Genomic DNA, 22,909 nt, shown 5'->3' on the forward strand with positions numbered 1-22,909 from the left:
TTTAAACGGTAAAACTGAAGCTTCTTTAGATAAATATGCTTAAATCTAGGATTTGAGGAGTTGGGAAATCAACACCTACTTCTTGAAAATCTATTAAAAGTAGCTCTGCTCTTTTGTATCTGAGTGATTGGTCTGCTGAATGAGATAGTGGGTGGAGGTCTTCCATTTTGTTGTCGGGAAGGTCATCTATAAACAATAAACAGCTGTATCTCTCACTATGCAGTAGAGTTCTACTGGGCACGTGCCTATGCAGTGGTTCATCCCCAACAGTGCTGTAAAACGGAGCTGCCAAATTGTGGTGGTTTGTTAAGCCTGGTGCAGCAAGCAGTGTGCCTTGTGCTAAATGCTTCACCGCAGAACTGGGAGCGAACAGCGGAAACCCTTTGGTTCTGCCTCTCGCATGGGACCAACCACAAGTTTCATGGAATTTGGTTCGAAGGACAAAACTAAGATGAAAAAATAAATATCTAGGTGGTGATTGTCACGCTTGTGAGTTGTATTTCTAATTTTGAAAAAATTGGCTATCGGTGAAAAAGGTAAAATCACACATTTTATTTATCTAGGGGTTAGTTATATTAGTTCTGTTCCACACCATTTGTTTTTACCCCAAGTCAAGGATCATACGTGACGTGGGGTGGAATCCCAGAAAAGAAAATCCCAGTTATAATGAAGAAAAAAAAACAATGTGTACATCCTGTACAGATAGTAAGAATAAAGGACAGGTTATTAAACAAGAATTATTAAATGTGAAGGAAAGGTAGACAAACTAAAGCCTGTGAACCTTAATGTGAGCTCCTTCATTGTTTTTCTGTATGATTTTTCTAAAGGTGCTTTGTTGTGGGGGAACTGGCTTGAGACTGCCTTCTAGATCTGTGATTTATTGATTGTATGTCTTTCTTTTTTCTGGGCCCTGCTGTTGCTGGGGGAGCCAGGAGAGCTGTTGGCAGATGCATTCACATTCGTACTTTGCATAGAATTTTTTTTTAACTGTAACCTCGAACTTTCTCTTATAAATGTAGAGTTTTTATTTTTACGGTCAATTACTAAGAAAAAATGAAAGTGTTAACCGCATTTAAAGTGATGCACAAGCTGTTCCGGGACTTCAGAGACCTGCAACTTTTTCAAAGAAGTCGTATGTATTAACATGTTAACAGCAATTCATAAAAATGCACTTTTCTATGAGGATTTTAAATTCTATTTAATGGTACTGAGCAGTGGGGGAATGTTTGTAAAACTGTATCGCATTTATACTTGCTCAACTTTCCTTCATTGTAATAAGCAGGAACTGTATTGGTTAAATAAAACATTTGAAAACTGCTGATATGTTTTTCTTTTTTCCTGCATGGTTTTTCCGTACTCTTATGTTTTCTTACCTACATTTAAAACTGAGTGTTTTTTGGGGTTTTTTTGTACTCCACTCCACTGGCTCCTGATGGGCGCAAGGATCAAGTTCAAGACCCTCTGCATAGTTTACAATGCTTTCTGGGGCCGGAGCCCTCACTGTCTTACTCTCTCTCTGCCTAAATACGTTCCTTCTAGAGCCCTTCGGTCAACTGCCTCGAACTCTCTGAGGGTCAGATACTTCTACAAGCAGAGTGGGCCGGTGTCTCCTTCTGGAACGGCCTCCCTAACCCTCTCAGACATGAGCCGGACAACCCGAAGTTCCAGAAGCAGCTCAAGACCTTCCTTTTCTCCTCTTCCTTGCTGACTTACTGTCTACTGCGGTTTATGGTGACTTTTTCGAACGTCACATTTTCGAAATCCAATTTTTTTGACACCAAAACGGCGGGAAAAAAAATTTGAATGGGTTTTTTTATTTTATTTTTTACACTTTTTTTAACAAACGAAACCAAAATAAAACATAAAATTAAAAAAGAAATTCATAATTTTTTTTGGGGGGGGGATTTTTCTTTCGACAAAATGGCATTTCGAAAATGTGTTTTCGAAAATTTGATTGGATACTGTCTACTGCGCCGACTGGTTGCTTGCTACCCTCAGAGTCTCATAGGGTACTAGGCTCCTCCATGTTCAGTCTTCCTTGCAATGTCGCTTGACTTACTGCAAACCTAGGGGCTGTAACTGTTACCCCCACAGCCCCCTGCCTCCTGCACTTACCCAAACCCATGCTGCCCTTATCGCACTTCCTCCTACCCTCTCTCCTGCACTTCCCCCTCTCCCTTCCCTCTGTCGCTGGCACACTTACATAATCCGAATATCACAAGGCCTAGAAGGATCGTTTGTCTTGTCGTCCCTCTGTCTTCCCGCCCTTGTCTTGTAGCTCCTAGAAACACTTGTTTACAGGCATGTTATGTATATCACACCAAATCATAGAACTATTGCAATGACTCCTCTCACCAAATGGTATGTTGCCCTGTAGCTATTCTCTATAACAGGTCAGTGTGGCAAGTATGACATCACTGGCTCCAGGCTAGACTACTGCAACGTACTCTTCCTAGGAACCTCCAACAAAAATCTGGAAAGGTTACAAGTCATACAGAACAGTGCTCTCCGTGCAGCCCAAGGCATTGCTAAAAGAGAACACATCTCGGAGGCCAGAAAACTAGCCCACTGGCTCCCAATTAAGGAAAGAATCGTCTTCAAAGCTCTTACACTGACCCACAAGTGCATTCACCTCACTGCTCCCGCTTACCTCTCCGAAAGGATCCACCCTGTCTCCTCCACAAGGCCAACCAGATCACCCTATACCAACATGCTCTATGTGCCACTAGTAAAAAGAGCCAGAGCGGGGGGTTCCAGCTTCCCATATCTTGCACCCACACACTGGAATGCCCTACCCCCCACTATCCGAGGTGAGGCCTCCCTCATCGCCTTCCGTAAAGCTATGAAAACCATCCTCTTCACATAAGGTCCCTCACATCAGCATGAATACTATACATTTTGACCCACTGCATAAGCTGGAATGTAATGACCAATCGCAGAAGCTGTAAGTATTGTATTATGTCTGTAATACTTATAATGTACCAACAACTGCTACCATTCCTGTACCTCTGTAACTAAGCTCTCACAAGTAACAGCGCCTCAATGCCCGTGGGCTGCTTGCGCGCTATATGAATCTAAATAAATAAATTAATTAATACTTGAAACGGAAATGAGGCACAGTTATGAGCCAGAATTATTGTGATGGCCATGCTTTGGTACTTGGAAACAAGAAATCCATGATAAGGGTAATGAATGCCCCTTCTGATTGGCCCGCTAATTTGTGCTCTACTCCCCATGAATGTTGCTGTCTTGCCTCACCTCTTTTCTCCCCCCTTTACTGGTAAAGGCCACTTTACAGTGACTCCAATGCCCAGCAAAATCATGTTCTCACAGACTGTTTGCCTATCCTATCCTTGTAGCCTGAAGCAGACACCAAGGGCTCTAGGTGTGTCATGATAAGCAGTTGGGTAGGAGCTATCTAATATTAACAGTGTGATCACCACATGTTGTGACACCGTTCTTTGAGAAATGAGCTGCTTACAACCTAATATGGCATTTTTTTTTTTTTAAAGGACCATTCCGAAAAGAAATAAATACGTTTCTTAAGCCGCAAGTTACTTTCCCTTAATTTGTGTTTACTATTTTTGTGAGAATGCCCCCATAAATACCTACCCTTTTTGTGCCCCTTCCTTTGACTATCCTATACCGGAGTACTGTCCCAAAGGTGATGTTCTCTGTTGTCAAACTTCTCAATTGAAATTAAATGCCATCAATGTTCTGGAAGTAGTTATGAAAGTGAGCTGATGGTGGTCACTCTTCTGGTAAATGGACCATTGCAAATTGGTTGAGACTCTTCTAGTAAACAGGCTGTCCATTTACTTCGTGTCCACGGATATTAGGTGGCTGACCTGTGGGAGATGTCTCCCCAGGAAAGGTATGTTGCCTCTTGCTTGTCTGCACATCATATCTAACACACTGCATGGAAGAGCCGATGGCCACACACCCAGCATGTGTGTCTCGGGTGAGGAGGAGCGGCCCCCTGCATTGATTCTCCTCCAGGGCCGACTCATGCCTTCATCCTTCCAGGATCTCAAATTGCCTTTCATTTTGTGGGTTATAATGACAGTAGTAGGTAACACTAGTTGCCAAGCGCTCTTCTTTGGGATAGCTGCGCTATAAAATATTACTGACTGAAGTGCGGATGACTATCACACATGTATAACCAAGCGGGAAAAATAAAGACATTCCTAGTGCAACTGAAAATTGAAATCACTTGTAACGTGCCCAGATACCTTCGGTTTGGTGCGCCAAATAAATAAATAAACAAACAAACATCTCAAATTAGAACCTCTCAGGTGTGGGGTTCACCAGTCCTGATCATGTTGTATTCTGGTACTTGCAATACTGATTTTATAGCCTCAAAATAAAACTAGTAAAGCTATATAACGAATGTCAAATGAGGTGTGCTAAAAAAAACAGGGCGTAAACATCTCAGCTGTAACGTAAAAGATGTGTTACGCATATTTTATAAAATATTGCACTAAGCAGCAGTGGCTTAGTTCTGCCCACGACACCCCCTCCCATAGCCAATCTGCTAGACTGTGTGAATATTTACAGGACTATAAAAGGACAACTTTGAAGTTCTAGTAGTCTGAGTGTGCACTATGCAAAAAGCCTGACACATACATGGTTTAATAGACCAGAGTGTGGCACCATATGTGGAGCAATATTGGTGTATTTATATAGTGCACATCAAGAGCTAAATTGGCTCTCGCCAAGCCTATGAAATGGTCAGTTGCGAACAGTAACTTTCCAGTAAAAGTAACCTAAAATTGATTAAATGCTACACCTGTTAATGGCAAGAATCCTTGCCTTTGGCATGGTCATTGTGTTTGTATTGTTATATTATATTCACTGTAGATAATGTTCTAAAAAATCCCTCACTTCCACCGTCTTCATATTTTCTAAATTCACTAAAGCCAGTGGTATTCAAATGTTATGTTGTGCCCCTCTTGAGTATAAATCATTGTTTGTCCACCCACGTGTGACCAGAGGGCATGTAGCCAGAACACGCCTTTTCTCACCCTGTACTTTATAAAACTAATACATTCTTGGATCTGTTCATCTCCATTGAGCAAATGTTACTTTCACACTTGACACCAGTGATTTGTAAAGGAAAAGGTCGGCAATTGGAAGGTATGTAGTCAGCTGGTCATCCTAGTCTACCCTTCCTGCCTGACCCCAGTGACAGGCAGCTTTAAATATGTTCTCGCCGTCAATGCGTAATATTGTGAGTGCACATAAAAAGCGAACTAAAATCTTTAGATGGGAGGTTGCATCTAACAAAAGATAATGTATCTTCTTCGCCACTAGAGGGAGCACGAGTGTATGGATAACATAAGTGCAAGCTTCATTCAAATGGCACAGATTGTCTATTCTTAAAAGGAGCATCCACACCCAACCACAGACGGTGAATGTAGTACGACCCTCCCACCTTCATTGGCACTGGTTCCTGAGCTTAAGAGAAACATGTCACCACGAGGCAGGCAATGACGGGAAGAGGATGTGCAGAGGTGGGGGCAGTTTAGGAACACCAGAAAGAGGACTACTTAATTGGATAGGAAAGGGGGGAGGGGAAAAGGGTGGTTGCACACCCACTGGTATCTCTGTACTGCTAGAAACTCAGCCTAAGAATGGCCACTCTTATTTGTGGCTCGCCTATCCTATCCCTACAGGGTGCTCCTACCAACACAAGCATAACCCGTACATCTCACCATTCCTAACTCAGCAGACAAGTAAAGCATGAAACATAGCAGCTTGCAGACACGGATGCTGAAGTGTTTTCAGCTAGCACAAAATAAGTGAACATAGGTACATGATTCACTTGACTGCACGGCCCAGTGAGAGCCTCACATAGGCAATTCACAAAACAAACACTGACAGCAACATGAGTTTATAACAGCTTAAGGAGCATGCGAGGTGCATGCATGCTTTATGAACCCCTGTGTATAGTTCTTAGTTCTTGTATATTTTATATTGCCTGAGGTTTCTCACACACTGTTTATTCACAGGGTGTTGTGCGTGGTGTTATACACAAAGCATAACGTGCGATAGTTTATGGCAATTCAGACATTTATAAAATTCGAGTATTTACTTGGCTTTAGCCCGGGAGCTCTCACGAGAGTTCCCCCGGGTGCAGTGGTGAAGAGCAAGGATCTCCAAATCTATGAGCCATAGACCACGTGCTACAGTGCAGTTGTATGTTCAGTAAGTCCTCCGAGCAGTTTGGTCACCAACGGGGAGCCCGCATCACCACTATCCTGGTGGCTACAACCCGTGAAAGTCTTCCATCTCTAGGGCTAACTGCTGCATAGTCTGGCAGTCGTCCTGTGTCTGTGCCGCGTGCAATAGTAACCAGCACCCGCCACAGGCAGGGTTTAAATGAAGTTCCTGGCACCGTGCAAGCTGCCGCCAGGAATCCTGGGCAATGTTGTTAACCCATTTGTGGTGGCTGCGGCTACATAGGCCTGCTTGACCCCCAACTCCCACAATCCTGACAGATACAGAAATGCCAGTATGTATTATTTTTCCTTCCAAGATGGACCTTGGATTCTGGGGTGGGTTGTAGCTTCCAGAGGTATTTGAGGCCCAGTATTCCCCCTTTATTAGGCCAACACTAGGCTTGAAAGAGGACTGTGCACCTGTTTTAAGTAAGCATGGAGCGAGGGCTAGCTGTACTCTTTAAGAGAGGTGTGAGCTAGCGAAGAAGCATCCAAACAGGTGTACTGTGATATCAAAATAAAGGAAATGTCCTATCAAGGTTCTATACAATATAGGAGTCTTTCAGTAAACTAAAAATACAAACGCAGTATTAAAAATACTACAAAACCGCCCCTGTTAAGGAAGATGCACATATGCTGAATTTGGGTTGAAAGGGGCACTCTCGGACTGAAGACAGCAGTAAACGGACAATAGTTTCTGCAGCCATGTTTAAGTGAAAGGATATGCTTTAAAAAGTGTGGTTTTAAGTAGTCAAAAGAGCCTTTAAAACCAGGTCAGGGGACAGAGCCATCGTGCATTCCTTTATCTTCTTCTTGGGAGAGCTTCAAGCCAGGCTTCTTGGTGTTTTCCAATGGGTTGAGCTAGCATTGATTCAGGTGGTCCAAAGAGTCAGTTCGACAAGCAACAGCGATCAGGCAACCCGAGGCAGTGATTCGAATGTTTGAGGCAGTTCAAAAAGCAGTGACTGTCAAAGGCAGTTCTGTGGGTGTTGTGGCTTGAAAGTGGTTGTGTTGGCTCAAAAGTGGTTTGAAGTGAGAAACTGAACCCATGACTGTTCCATTGCTTCTTGGTTGCTGTGGGACCCTGTCGAGGATCTCTGGGGATACGTTAAATCCTACTTCCCTTCCCAGCCAGGAAGGTTGTTGAAGAGCACTTGCAGGGCCAGTCACCTCCTGCAGGCAATTTCCAGTGATCTCAGCGGCAGGCAGGCCCCATCCAATTGCAGGTCACTTCAAATAGTCTTCTGAAATGGTCGAGAGGAGGTAAAATGGTCGAGGGGAGGTAATTCGCCCTCCTTTTGAAGTCTTTATCTTCACCTCTACTGAAGAGGACTTTGAGCAGACTGTACCCCAATAATGCTCCAGGTGAAACCTTCTCCTAGTATTCATAGACAAATCAAATTAAGGGTGAGGACGTTGTCCTTCTGCCTCAGCAGATTGGTCCATTTCTAGAGTTCTGTAATGTTCATTGCCTGGCTTGTGTGCAAGAATCTTTGCCTGGTGACATCAGTCCCAGAGTGCTTTGCACGAAGTGCGAGGGGCCTAAGAAATTCCAAAATGGGGGAATCATCCTCCTGGCTGTAACTTCTCTCCTGGGGTGCTCTAACGCCTCCCTCTTCCCTTTCAACCTTGCATCAAAGAGCTCCAATGATTCCCGCCGGATGCAAGATACCCATTGGGCTGCCAGGGGATTTTCTTTGAGGCACTGATCCCTTCCTTACCATCTGGAGGTACCTCATGTTCTTTTTGGAAGATGATGTTTCCCATCAGAGACCAAAATGAGCTTCTAGGGCTGGACCAAATAGTCTGTTTTGGGTGAAATACGTCCCCAGAGTGGTACAGAAATCTGACACTTTAATGTTCACTAGAAACCAGGTTGATATTGACAATAAAATTACATGAAAATTGTGTTAGCCAATACAGCAGTATATTCCCATAGGCCACCATATAAAACCAGATGTGACTTATTTTTTATATTTTACCAGCAAATCTACTGCTAGGCCTTCTGGATGTACAGTGCAATATAATTTGGAGTAAGGATGCTCACTGTTAATGGTGTCCCCTGGCTGTTGTAACTCTCGGTTTCAGCAGGATGTTTACAGGAATGCAAATGTTATACTGTATCTTTTATGTTGGCAAACTATATGGCAGCTGCTGGGAGTGTCATTAGACTGTTGCAGTAGAGGCACATGTGAATTGTACGTTTTAGTATCAAGCATACATGGAATTGAGGCCTGATTAGCAGAGCTCCCTTTCTGAGACAGAATTACCAGTGTTGTTTTGTTGTTACAAAAATCGAGGCTTGGGATTGCCTACCTACGCATATGGCTTTCTGTCACCGTTGACTGCTTAGTTCTATTTGTGCCATCTGGTTTACCCCCCTCCCTTAATGTTGATTTCTAGAGACATCACTGCTGTATAGTAGTCAATTGGAGGGACAAAGATACACGCAACCAGGTGGCTGTTTGACGAGCTATGCGCGTGCATTGACATGGAGCAATCCCACACTTTACATGTTCAAATCCCTAGAAGGAACCATTCTGCCCGTCCTTCTTCCAAGGTTGATACATTGAGTACCATTATGCTTTCATAATTGGTATTGCAACACTTCGAAGAGCGAGAAACCAGCAGAAGCCTGTACCTGGAGAAGAGGAACAACTGGGATGGTTTCAAGAAAAACAGATATCATTACAAAGGTGTCTGTGGTTGGGGGGGTGGAGGGGGTGGGTGTGTATGTGTGTGTGAGATATATATATATATATATATATATATATATATATATATATATATATATATATATATATAATATGTTAGGCGAGATTGACAAGAGACCATGGTGTCTAAAACCGAGTCATAAATCCTGGAAACACAGACTGTAAAAGTCTTAGGTTAGAGTTTTGGTTTTCTCCAAAGAAGTTTGCAGAGTTTCATCAGATTTACTGCAGTGAAGCAGAAACCAAAAGCAATAGAACATTTTCTGTGAAGATAAGAAGGTTGTTGCAAAATCAGGTATGTTTGGGTCAAGTGGGTTATTTTGAACTGATTCTTGCCTTAAGAGGTATGTAGTGGAAGCCCATTACTAGAGGGGTAACAGAGCGATTTTCTCTTGCAACAACACTGGAGATCACTTTGAGGCATATCTCTGTCTAGAAGAACATTTCCTCCATCAGTATGACATAACCAGAACTTGTGCCATTAATCGAATGTCTTTAGGTGGATTCAATGGCCCTAATTTGAATTTGCTGGTATCCTGGCAGAAATTCTTACTAGAATTCTTACAGAAATTCTGCCAGGATACCGGCAAATGGTAATACCGTTACCAGCACACAGTCGAGCTTTATTACCGCCAGATTGTGTGCCAATGACAGTTGTAAATCTCCATTCCAGGGAGTCCGATTGGACTCCATGGGGGGATTTGCCAATGTTACCGGCACCAGTAATACCAGGGATTTTTACCGTTAAGTGCCGGAATTACCTCCAGCTCTTAGCTGGAGGAATTCCTGACACCTATCCAGCAAACTCGCACTTGGCTGGTGCGGAAACGTGCTGATATACGGTAAGACTGGCACGTGCACACCGGCCAACTCATAATGAGGGTCAATTGCTTAATTTTCAAAGGGAGGTGGACTTGATAATAGTCTGATTGTGTAAGGCTAGAAATGTGGGCTTTGGCTGTTAGATTTCAGTGAAAGGTGCATATTGGCGCACCTTATCGTGGCCAGTGTGAATGGGCGATGATCTTAATGAGGTATTCATTTTGCAGTAAGAATCTATAATGGATGCACATACATAGTACCTTGGTATATAGGGATGCAATATTTATACTGTTGGGTGTATAAACAGTATTGCATGAGAAAACTATATGGCTATTTACCCCGTGCAGTACTTTCCATGTCCCAAGTGCTATAGATATAATATGTGATCCCAATTCATAATTCGGTGGTATCCTAAGAAAATAGAAGATATTTAAAATGCACAATGTGTAATGCAACCTTTGGGAATGGGAGGTTCCCTTAAACTCACTCCCCTGTAATGTCAACTGATGTTCCCAAATTCCCCACCAACACCATTATTTCTTTTTCTCAGCATAGTGTTTGTTCAGAGGAGCATGGAGTACAGATGTTCAAGACCACGCGACTGGAGAGAGCTTTACCTTGAGACACGATTCTCTAGCAAAAACAGCTGAGAATAATTTACATTAGTTATTTTAAGTACTTGGGGGGACGAGGGGGGAGCTGACAAATCCTTGTTTGGTGTGGGCTCTGGCAATTTCTGGTGATCCAAAGTTTGGTACTCTAGTTACTCGTTGAGAATAGGTGATAATTCAGTCATGAGTTGTTGTTGTACATGGTGTTTTTATTGTTCTGATACAACATTACAGGTGTGGCATCGTGTGCCATTAGAGGTGAAAACAAAAAGCCGATGCACGTTTCAACCGTAGTCTTTACCAAGGCTGTGATAGGTGAGGGGTGTGGGATGATGGGTATGAGAGAAAAGGGACGGCGCAGTGGCATTGTTCAGATTAACAATATTGATAGTGGCAACATAGTCAATATGGTCAATCATGGTTTGTCATAGATTAGCATAGGTTATAGCAGATTGTTATGGCAAGTTAATCAACATGACATGTGTGTCCAAACACGTGGTGAGGGGTGAGTTTGTGGTGATTTGAAATGCCCAGTGAGGCATTTGGAAGTCGAAAGCAATTATAAATGGCACATAATACAGGCATATTCATTTAAGCATACAAATTTTGATGCGAAATAGACATAGCACCAAGGTAGAAAGGAGGGAGAGAAATTGAGAGAAAAGTCAGAACAGGTTCGCGGGGCATAAGATTGAATGCAGGAAGGAGGTTGGTAGGAAGGTAATGTGGAAGCAGGTGCTTACCGAAAAGAAGGTTGTCCAGCCCGCTCGTGTTGGAGCAGGTAGGCACGTTACCCTAAGTAGGGTGCTGGGTTGAGGCTTGTAAACCTCATCTGAAAGAAATTGGATAAGCTATATTGGAGCAGATTTAAAGGTCCCTGTAAAGGGGTGAGGTGTGGAAACACGGTCGGTCATCAGACATTGATGAGTGGGCTGGTCTGTGGGTGCACACGGTTGTTGGTGCAAGGGGGATAGGTGAGGGTGGGACCTGTGTTGGCTCCTGGCTCGTGGGATGGGGGTGGAGCCCTTGGGGTCCCTGGGGGCCCGGATAGGTGCACAATCAAGTTGGCCATGGCGCTGAAGACGGAAAGGGGTCCCGCGGGTGCGGGCCCTAGTTGGAGCACAAGATTGGTTGTGGGATTAGCACCGAAATGAAAAGCATCCTGCGGGTTGCGGAGAGGCCAGGTTGACTGTGTGTGTGGGGTGCAAGATTGGCAAGGGGGAGTAATTCCCAACAAAACAGAATAGGGGTGGAACATGGAGAGTGGTCCCAGTGTAGTCCAGCATTGCCTGCTGGGGAGTGCTGGTGAAGCTGGAAGGGGAGGTCCCCTCTGTACCCGAGTGGGCCCAGTTATGGGGGAGCAAAAATGGGCCGGTTTGTCTTCCAAAGGGAAGGTGGCCCAATTGGGTGGGGATGCTGGGGCGGTCAGCGTGCATGTTGCTGGCCGTGGGTTCTGGACATGGGGCGCCATGCCAGTACTGGGCTTCTGTTGTGGGGATGGAAGGCAGGCGGGGTGGAGGGGCGACGTGGGCCACTGTGGATGTTTGTGTGCCCAGTGGGGGAAGCAACAGAGTGAGCCCGTCATGGCGGTGGGAGGGAAGTGTCATTGGAATGGTCTTTGACCACTGAGATGCAGAGAGCGAGGTGCCCGGGATAGAGAAGTGGAGGGGCGGCGCGGAGGGCCTGGGGCTAGCTGGAGCGTTGTTCAGTGTTTGTACCTGCGGCTGGTTGCAGCGTCCGGTCTGTGAGATTCCAGTCTGGAAGTGAGTGAAGCCTGCCGGGATAAGGCAGTCACTTCCTGATTGGGTAAGGAAGGTTTGATTGTGATTGGTGGGCGGTACGTGACAAGACATGACACGTAGGGCCCTCATTGGCCAACCTTGGATAGATGAATTGGGGGCGTGTCCGCCACTGGAGCCCATAGAGGTAATTTAAATAGTTGTGCGGCGCGTAATAGCACATAATGGGGAGGTGTGTAGTAGGGGTCGTGACCAGGAGCCTGGATGGCAGCAGGGGAGGCCCACGGCTTATAGAGGTGTGTCTGGCTGGAGGTGTCTCTGAAATCAAGATGGCTGAGAATGTTCGGACAATTGTAAAGGAAGTATGTGTTGGATCCTTGTGGCTGAGAAGGTTGTAGTAAGTACACATAATATAAATGTGTATAATTACATAGATGTGTCAATGTGTTGGTTGTAGTACATACAATTAGTATATATGTGTGTAAAAGATATAGATATGTCTGTGTGTTGGTCCCTTGTTGTGTTGGTTGCCCTGAAAATACAAAAGCTGAGGAGCCTCCGGAGATGGGTACTGGACTCAGTAAGGGTCTGATGTATGGTACCTTGGTCCTGGGTGCCCTTTTTGGCAGCCAGTGCGGAGGACGGACAGGAGGTGTGTCAAGGATGCAGGATTTTGGTATGTAGTGAGAATCACAAGGGATTGGCAGGGCAGCAGCGATAAGCAGTTGTGGATTAAAAGTCAGGGGGTCGTTAGGAGGTCTGGGGTAAGCACAGCGGGCAGTCAGGCCCAGGTCAGAGAATTCCCGATCTGGTGGAACAAATGGAGAATACTGGCTCATAACTTGGTGGTGCCATTGGAGAAGGTGGCTCACAAGAAAGAATGTGGAAATCTTGAGGAGGTTAGCTCATAACATGGTGGTACAGAAGAAAAGGGTCTCTCATAGGAACACATGGAAATCATGATCACTGTTGAGGCCAATAATTACACCTCTGTATTTGCATATCAGTCTTGCTTCCCTCTGGCGTAGGTGGAGTTCCCCGTCTCCTCCTCTGGCGTCTGCCGGTATTGTTTCCAGGCCCACGAAGATGTCATCTATGTTGGCCCACTGATGTTTTTCTTGCCAGTGGTAGTGCCAGTGGGTATTTGCAGTCTTGAGAATAAAGGGAGCACAGATGTTCCCGGATTCCGATTCTGAGCTCCCTCTTGGTGCTTCCAATATATTTGCAATCACACACACATATTATGGCATAGATGACAAATTTAGATTTACAGTTAATATATTGTGTGATGTCAACATCACTGAAGTTCACTTTCTCAGTGTTGATGGCATGTTTGCACATCGAGCACATTCCGCATTTGTAGAAGCCCACGGGTTTGTTACTGATGAGCCAATTGTCATTTTTTCTAGGTGCTGTTGCCATGAAAGAGGGGCTTAAAATCGACTTGAGAGTTCTGGCCTTGGTGTAGGTCAGGCAGGGTTTATCTGGTAGAAATTTCCTGATATCCTCATCTATTGTCGGGATGTGCCAATGTCTTTTTAGTATTGTCTGTACTTGTTGGCTTTCACTGCACTATTGGGTAATCTCACAGACCGGACGCTGCAACCAGCCATAGGTACGAATACTGAACAATGCTCCAGCTAGCCCCAGGCCCTCCGCGCCCCCCCTCAAGCACTCCACTTCTCTATCCCAGGCACCTCGCTCTCTGCATCTCAGTGGTCACAGATCATCCCATTGACCCTTCCCTCCCACCGCCATGACAGGCTCACTCTGTTGCTTCCCCCACTGAGCACACCAGCATCCACAGTGGCCCGCCTTCCATCCCCACAACGAATGCCCTGTACTGGCATGGGTGCCCCGTGTCCAGAACCCGCGGCCAGCAACAAGCACGCTGACCACCCAGCAACCCCACCCAATTGGGCCACCTTCCCCTTGGAAGATGACCAGCCCATTTTTGCTCCCCCATAACTGAGCCCACTCGGGTACAGAGTGGACCTCCCCTTCCAGCTCCATCAGCACTCCCCAGCAGGCAACGCCGGACTACACTAGGACCACTTTTCACAGTCCACCCCTATGCGGTTTCCTCTTTTTTCTTGGGAATTACTCCCCCTTGATCCCCCACGACCACCCCCATGCCAATCTTGCACCCCTCACACACGGGCAACCTGGCCTCTCCGCACCCGCTGGATTCTTTTCATTTCGGTGCCAATCCCACAACCAATCTTGTGCTCCAACCAGGGCCCGCACCCGTGGGAACCCCTTCCGTCTTCAGGGCCATGCCCAACTTGATTGTGCACCTACCTGGGTCCCCAGGGACCCAAGGCTCCACACCCCCATCCCACGAGCCAGGGGCCAACACAGGTCCCACTCTTACCTCTCCCCCTCGCACCAACAACCGTGTGCACCCACAGACCAGCCCACTCATCAATGTCTGATGACCGACCGAGTTTCCACACCACACCCCTTTCCAGGGACCTTTTCACAAATCTGCTCCAATATAGCTTATACAATTTCTTTCAGATGAGGTTTACCAGCCTCAACCCAGCACCCTACTTGGGTAACTTGCCTACCTGCTCCACCACAAGCCGGCTGGACAACCTTCTTTTCGGTAAGCACCTGCTTCTACATTACCTTCCTACCAACCTCCTTCCTGCATTCAATCTTATGCCCCGCGAACCTGCTCTGACTTTTCTCTCAATTTCTCTCCCTCCTTCCTCCCTTGCTACTATGTCTATTTTGCATCAAAATTAATATGTGTAAATGAATATGCCTGTATTAGGTGCCATTTATAACTGCTTTTGACTTCAAATGCCCCACTGGGCATTTCAAATCACCACAAACTCACCCCTCACCACGTGTTTGGACACACATGTCATGTTGATTAACTTGCCATAACAATCTGCTATAACCTATGCTAATCTATGACAAACCATGATTGACCAAATTGATTATGTTGCCACTATCAGTATTGTTAATCTGAACAATGCCACTGCGCCGTCCCTTTTCTCTCATACCTATCACCCCACACCCCTCACCTATCACAGCCTTGATAAGGACTACAGTCGAAACTCGCGTTGGCTTTTTCTTTTCACCTCTAATGGCACAATATGCCACAACTGTAATGTTGTATCAGAACAATAAAAACACCATGTACAACAACTACTCATGACTGAATTATCACCTATTCTCAATTGGTAACTAGAGTACCAAACTTTGGATCACCAAAAATTGCCAGCGCCCACACCAAACAAGGATTTGTCACCCCCTCCCCTCCACCAAGTACCAAACCACTCGGGAAACCAGGAGTTTGGTTCCCAGACAAAACATGTGCCAGGCTGCTGGCAAAAGCATGACCACTAACTAATCGTGTGCAGGGGACCGGCTGTTCTGACACCAGACTAGTTATTTATAAGATTTATGTGACCAAATGCTGAAAGAAATGGTGGGAAAGACCCCCTTTTTACTTTTGCACTACAATTGTAGGTTACTTGGATCGATGAACACTGATTTTGTTTTCTAAAGGAATAAGACAATGCATTGTGTTATGTATGTGGGAGATTCATGGCCAAGATCCTAAAACTGCATGCATATAGGGGAAATGTTTGCCTGCTCAGTGTTTGAAGTGGAATATCCTAAGACTCCCAGAGGGGGACTGAATATTTTTGTGCAACGATCCCAAAATAAAATGTTACCGATGCGCGTGTTCAATAGCACTCTCTACGGGAGGATAGGTCAGAACAGCGCACTTTTCTTGCAAACAACACTGGTTCAATACCCTGTCCAGTGCTATATAAAAAACCAATATTTTGTAATCTTCAAGAGAGGCCACCACACAGTGCTCCCTGAGTGGGCATTGTCAACATGGAAGTCTGATAGGGCATCTTCAACTCAAGTCACAAAATAGTAGGATAACCAAAAAAAGACATTCAATTTCAAATTGTCAGTGTTTTTGCAGTCGAGGCAAATGAGTTGCATTTTGTTAATTGCATTGAAGACTAACAGAATTTCATCATCTTTAATGCTGAAAAGATGAAAAAAAGATGGACATTGAAACAGGTGTTTGTTATAGATGGCAGAGAAACACTCTGAGTCTTTGAGACAGTTCAAGAGTCTTTATTTTCTTTGAGAGGCCTAGGGCCATCCTTGTCTCTCTCTGGTCTTGCCGCAGCTCTCTTCCCTAACCTATTCATCCAAAACCACTGGTTTCTACTACTGAGTATTGACGTGTTACTGTCTTAAGCTCTGTATTCTTCTAATGGGTGTTCTCTAAATGCAGGTTAGCTAAACTTCCTCAGTGATGCATAACTCTCCCTACCCTGAGCATATTCTAAGCAAGGGTTAGCGTTCTAATAGGTATCTGGAACAAAAAAAGAATTGTCCAACTTTGAAGCAAAAGTTCTGGTATCTTTATTTTGTAATTCACTTAATAGTTAATATGGAGATGTTTTTTGCTTGCTTGTAAATATATTATTTTTCTTACAAATGCACCATTCAACAATGATTTTCATCACAATTGTTTATTTAAATGTGAATCAACCAATGTTTCAGAATGAATTAGCACTTTGTTTGGAGTGTATTTCTATAAGTAGACTAGTCTAAGCACCCGGCTTCGCCCGAGAAGTCCATTCTCAGATTTCTTTTCATATGCCACTGAAAAAAGATGAACAAATATTGTTTGCCACAAAGGTGAAACGCGATACATGTTAATTTCACTAATTAATTGAACACCAAATTTTGATTTATCTCCGATTTTAAATTCTCATATATCATATTTGTATGCTTACTTTGATTATTTCTTTCTACAATCATTTTAGAAAAACAAATGTTCAAATAAGGGCTATGAGTGTGGAACTATATGCTCTATTCAGTGAATGACTGGAGTAACTAAAATGTCCTATTTAGTGGACATAGCAGACATTATCATATGAGAACTCACGTGTTAACAATAGACATACAAAAAGAATTTGTCATGCAATGTCCTAATGCAGCAGAATGGTTACAGGTGTACTTTATATCTTTCAAAGTGATTAAAAAAAAAGTATGTAGCTAGGCACTTGTGTGCCTGTGTACGCCTGTAACTTGTGTTCCATATGTAAGCCTCACTTTGTTGCCTTGAGTCACTAAATCCATTTTACTGATCTTTTCCTTAGACTGTGTCAAATATTAAAATATCAAAGGGTGTGGGCAGTGTCTTTTTGTGCTGACAGAGCCTGCAGAGCTATTGGAGCAGTCCCAGCAGCAGTCTGTGTTTACTCTCTACTGCAAGGAGGCAGTCCTTAAAAGCCCTAGCTAATGCAAAGCGTGCAATGTGTGCAGTGTGTTTCCGTGGGCTGTGAGCTTCAGGGGAGTGGCTGAGTCCAGTCCGAGAGTCACATTCCGATCCTACTTCCTGCATTGTACTGCTGACCTCACATCATTCAAGATGGTACTGTATTTCTTTTCTCTGTTGACCAAGATTGGCTTTGTTAGTTAATCATGCACGGCCTGTGTAGAGGGAAACGTATGGGTATGGATGTAGACCCATCGGGGTGCTTGAAGAATAATATAGCGCCGCCTTAATGACTTCCACAAAAACCAGCGCCATGCCCGTTGTGCCTGATTTTGAGAGGCAAGGGCCAAACTCTTGATACTCGGAACCTGCCGTCAAGTCAAGTCAAAACAAAGGGCTTGGGAGAAACGTATTCTTCCCCCGTTAACTATTGCCTCAGCCCAGATCAACTGTGAAGGAACCTGCTCCCCCGATGGGCCCTGAAGACTAGCTGGATTGTGCAGATTCCAATTTTATAGCCGACGTTTCAATTCTGGCTCCTGTAATTTCCTTTGGACTAGGTAAAATGGTCTTTTTTTTCTGGGTGCATGCTCACAACTCCATCATGGCAGTCCTAGCTGCTGGGGGCAATTGCTGGAGGAGGTCCAGTTGTATAAACCTCTACAGACTCCAAGGTCACTAGCCTCTACCCAGGCTTAAGATTTTGATTCAGGGGGGGGGCGCTGTTGAGCAGCCTGCAAGATGGCTGCCTAGCTCTTCTGCTCCGTGACCTGACGGCTGAAAATCCGCCCGTATCTGCGGTTTCCTATACCATCCGACACCGGCGACAAGTGCAGTGTGCGGCTTAACATCTACCCAACACATTGATCTGTGTGTTGGTGGAAATGGGAATCCTGGTACTGTGCGGGACCTCTCTTCGTTCCGGCCCCAGCGCCTGCCATCTGAGGCCCGCTGAGCCGCGCGCTCGCGTTGCAAGCCCCCCCCCCCCCCTGTGTGCTGCTGGGGCTGTGCCTCGTCTCCTGCTGATCGGCTCTGCCGTCAGCTCCGGCTGTGCTATGGGATCCCGCCGGGGGCGGCTGCCTGGACCTCAACGCTGCCTGCCAGACTGCGCGCCCGGCCCTTGCGCGCCTCTGGGGCCGGAGCCTCTTCCGGGCCCCGCTCTGCCTCCGGCGGGGTGCGCTTGGGCTCGTTGCGGGTCCCTTGGCTCCTCCTGCTGGCCCGCCCCTGGAGGGCGCGGGTGTTGCGGCTGCTGCGGTGCGCTGCACTGCACTGGAGGCTCTGGGTCGTGCCGGCGCTCCGCGGTGGGGGCTGCCATGGTGACCGCTGTGCTGTGGGCGCTGGCCCGGATTCGCCCTGGGACTCCCCTGTTGACTTGGCTGATCTCGCGGGGCCGCCTGAAGCGGCCCTACTGCCCGCGAGTCGGCGCGGCTCCTTTTACTGTGCTGTGCGGTGGCTGTGGTGCGGGCTGTCGGTGTCCCTCCGCCTACACACGACCTGGAGGCCGGAAACTCGACGACAGCAGGTGAGGAGTCGGGGGCCCTGGGCTGACACCTCCTCTGCCCCTGAGCACACCATATGTGCATAATTTGGCGGTGATATGCATCAGCCCTTATATAAATCGGACTGCCCTGAACCCTTGGGCCCCTGGGCTCCAGCTTGACTTTGTGCCCCTCCGACTGGTCCGGGGGGCGCCATTTTCACGAACTTGGATCCCCCTACATTGCGGCCCGCACTGCATGACGGGCCACATGTGAGAAGTCTGGCGGCCTTGAACGTTGGTGTAACGCTCACCTGATTCCCGTAGAGGCGCCGGTCTTGACAGGGCGTATACCGTATCTTCAGAGGTGATGTGTAACACACGGCTGGCTCTTTGGGCTGGACCTCTGTGCACTGTATGTCTGACTTGAAGGGTAAGATGTCTGCAGATAGAAAATATGGGATTAAGGAACTGGGTTATTGAATGTCTCTCTCTTCTTCCCTTTTTCTTCTCCTGTAGAACCCCAAAGGTTAATGCTCTCACCTTAGGTAAGTGAACGCTGTGCTCTCCATCTGCCTCGGGGCAGGGTGCTGTCTGTAACCAGTTTCTTCATTGGATAAGGGGAGCAGGCCTCTTGACTTCAGAGGACTGCTGTCCGTCGTTTACTGCACGAACGGTAAGTTTCGAGTAATTCTAATGTCTTTAGTAATGATGTCTCTTGTTTTGCAGGGTTCCGGCGATGGCGGATGACGGGCTGAAGTGAGTTGAAGATGGAGCCCGTGTGATGAATAGAAGCGCCTGGAAGCACGTAAGTAAGCGCTTGTTGCCTGCTTCACGATGCGCTCTAACTGTCTTTTTATTTTGCAGGTAAAAGTTCGGAGCGGCTGCAGGGTGCCGGAATACCCACTGGGTTAGATGTGGAAAGGAGTAATGGCACGTGAGTATTAAAGTTCCCCAATGTCTTTAAACGCACCTTGTTTTGTCTTTCAGATGCGGGATGCAGCGCCGAAGGCCTCCGGAGGGTGCGAAGAGTTGGTAAGCTTTTGTCTTTCAGATGCCGGAATGCAGTGTGAAGACCTCCGGAGCGCACCAAGAGTAGGTAAGCCTTTGTCTTTCAGATGCCGGAATGCAGCGCGAGGCGTTGGTGACAGCCGATGGACCAGGTAAGTGAAGAGCTGTCACTGAAGACCGTAATGCTAACCTGTTCTTTCTTGTCTTTATAGGTGTTGCTAAAGACTGGATTCAGGATGGTAAGCCTTTTTCCTTAGGCCCAGGATCAGATGCAGAAGACACGATGAGCGTTCTGCTGCAGAGGATGCAGAATAACGCAAAGCAAGATTCATCCATCGGGTGTGGTTTAAATAGCCTCCTGTAGTGCTTAGGTGTCTCCTTCCACAGCCACGCCTAGGTAAGAAAAGAGTTCCTGCTTTCCAGAAGAGTTCCAGTGTTCTGAATCTAGGGAGTGGCTCCTGCCCCACCCAACAGGAAAAGTAGTTCCAAACAGAAGAGGATCAGAGGCTCAACTGGCAGGCAAGTAAGCAGCATGGTCTGCTGCAGGTAAGTCCACCCAAGCATTATGAGCCCGGCGCTTCCAGCGCTGGGACTGGGCATATTTATGAGCCTGGTGCCACTGGCGCCAGGACTGGGTCCAAAAGGTCCCAATTGGGACTGGTTGGCACTCGGAACCTGGGTTATGGATCTGCTTCCAAGGGAGTTGGGAAAACCCTGACCTTTTGGAAGCAGAGATCATGACAGCTGGTGCCTTCCATGCACCTTAACTCTACCCCTACACTGCGCTTGGTCTCTTAATTACTGGGAGGTTGCGTCGCCCTTCTTAATACTTCTATACTGAAGGGGCTCAGGGCTTATGGACTAATATTTTGCAAATACCATCCTGCGGAGCCCGGCAGTGCTCTCAAAATATGCCAGGCAAGTCGCGGGGGACTAATAAGACAGGTGCGATGGACAAATTTGCCAAGTCAATTTCTAGAATGGAGCAGGGTGATTCTCCCTCGACACAAGATGACTCTGACACTAACTCTGCCCCACCCCAGCTCGACCTCACGACTTTAATGGAGTCCATGGCAAAAAACTTTGCATCAGTCCATGAGAAATTAGACGACATCAATACTAGTGTGGCCTCCATGCGTGCCAAGCTGGATCAACATGGCACCAGGTTGGTGGAGGCGGAGACCAGAATCGGGGCCAACGAGGATGAAGTGCAAACTCTCCAAAACACTGTCTCTGACCTGGTGCGTGATATGAAACAAGTCAAGGTGAAGTGTGACGACTTGGAGTCCAGATCCTGCAGGAACAACATCCGCATTGTCTGGGTCCCGGAATCTGCCCTCAAGGGCAAAATGGAACTGGCTGTGGAACATCTCCCAAGGGATCTCTTGGGCAATCCTCAACTCTCCCCACACTTCACGATCGAACGTGCTCACCGGGCCCTATCACCCTGTCCCAAGCCGGGCGACTTCCCCAGGCCAATCATAACTAAGGTTCTAAGCTTTAGGGATAGAGATCATATATTACACCTGGCTCGGGAGAAAGGGGAGCTGAAGCTAGAATCTCAAACTATCCGAATTTTCCCAGACTTTTCCGTCAATGTGCAGATGGAGCGCAGGCAGTTCAACGGTGTGAAAAAATTGCTTAGGGAGAGGAAAATTGAATATGCCATGTTGTTCCCGGCACGGCTGAAGCAGTGAAATTCATTGAATCCCATATTCCGCTTCCTGGTCTGCTGGGTGAGCCGGCGGGGGACGGCTGAGGGAACCCACTCTGACACTCGCGGGAAGCCCTCCTGGTGTACCGCTGGCATGCCGATTGTCTGCACCCCCCCCCTGTCGTTGAATTTGCATATTTTGCGCTCTGTGTATCCTCTGTTACTTGTAACTTGTTGTAATATTGCTTACTAATTGTATTAATATTCGATGCTGCTGAATAATTCATGGTGCTTTGCACCAATCTTCTATTTCCGTCGGGTCCACGGCAGCAGCGACCCCCGCTGCAATTGGAATGCTGAGTTGGGCATGGTATGTTCACTGTTTGCGCCCCAGTTGGGCGAACAGGCATGCTCTGCCCTTTTTGGTTAGGCGCGCTTGCATCAGGGTTATGGGTGGGCTGTTATGCACTGCTGAGTTGGGGGGGGCAGTGAGGGTGGTGGGGGGTATACTTGGGGGATGTTATATTAAAAATGGCAGGGAGGCAGTGACCCGTTGGGTCAAATGGTACGCTACTGTATTCACAACCCACACATGGCTAACGAACGGGGCCACACGGTACTGGGATGCCCCATAACACTGGAACATGGCTGTTAAGCCAATGTCATGGAATATCCGAGGGCTTAGTAACTTCACGAAAGCCCGCAGGATAACGGCTTATGCCCAGAGGCATGGGGTCAAAATACTTCTCTTACAGGAAACTCATGCCCTAACACACCTTTCTTCTTCTCTGGCACCAACGTGGGGCGCCAACAAGTTTTACACGTCATACTCCTCTCAGTCCAGGGGAGTCCTCACTTTGATTCACAAGTCAGTAGAATTCTCTCTATGCACTAGTCACATAGATCGGGAGGGTAGATATGTGATCCTTCATTGCCTGCTCGCTAACACGGAGTGCCTTCTGGTTAACACATACGCCCCGAGCATGGATGCCCCAGATTTTTTCGATGACATTAATGCCCTTATCCAGAGATATGTCGGGGTCCCGGTTATCTGGGGAGGGTACATGAATCTTATATTAGACTCTGAGCTGGATAGATCTGGCGCCGCTCCGAGGACGATGTCCAGAGCTGCTCGGCGGCTTCATGCCCACATGGGCCCTGCTGGCCCAGTCGATGCCTGGAGAGCGCTTAACCCACTGGTCAGGGAGTATACATTCTATTCCTCTGTACATGATAGTCATTCCAGGATTGATCTATTCCTCCTATCGGCTGGGCTCATAGGGAAAACTCTCAAAATGCAAATACTCCCGCACACGCTCTCTGACCATTCTCCTGTCATTATTACATATAACTTTACAACCTGCCCTCCCCCATCACTCTAACTGGCGCTT

The sequence above is a fragment of the Ambystoma mexicanum genome, chromosome 7q (genome assembly GCF_040938575.1).
Source record: "Ambystoma mexicanum isolate Mex_15411 chromosome 7q, UKY_AmexF1_1, whole genome shotgun sequence".
NCBI lineage: Eukaryota > Metazoa > Chordata > Amphibia > Caudata > Ambystomatidae > Ambystoma > Ambystoma mexicanum.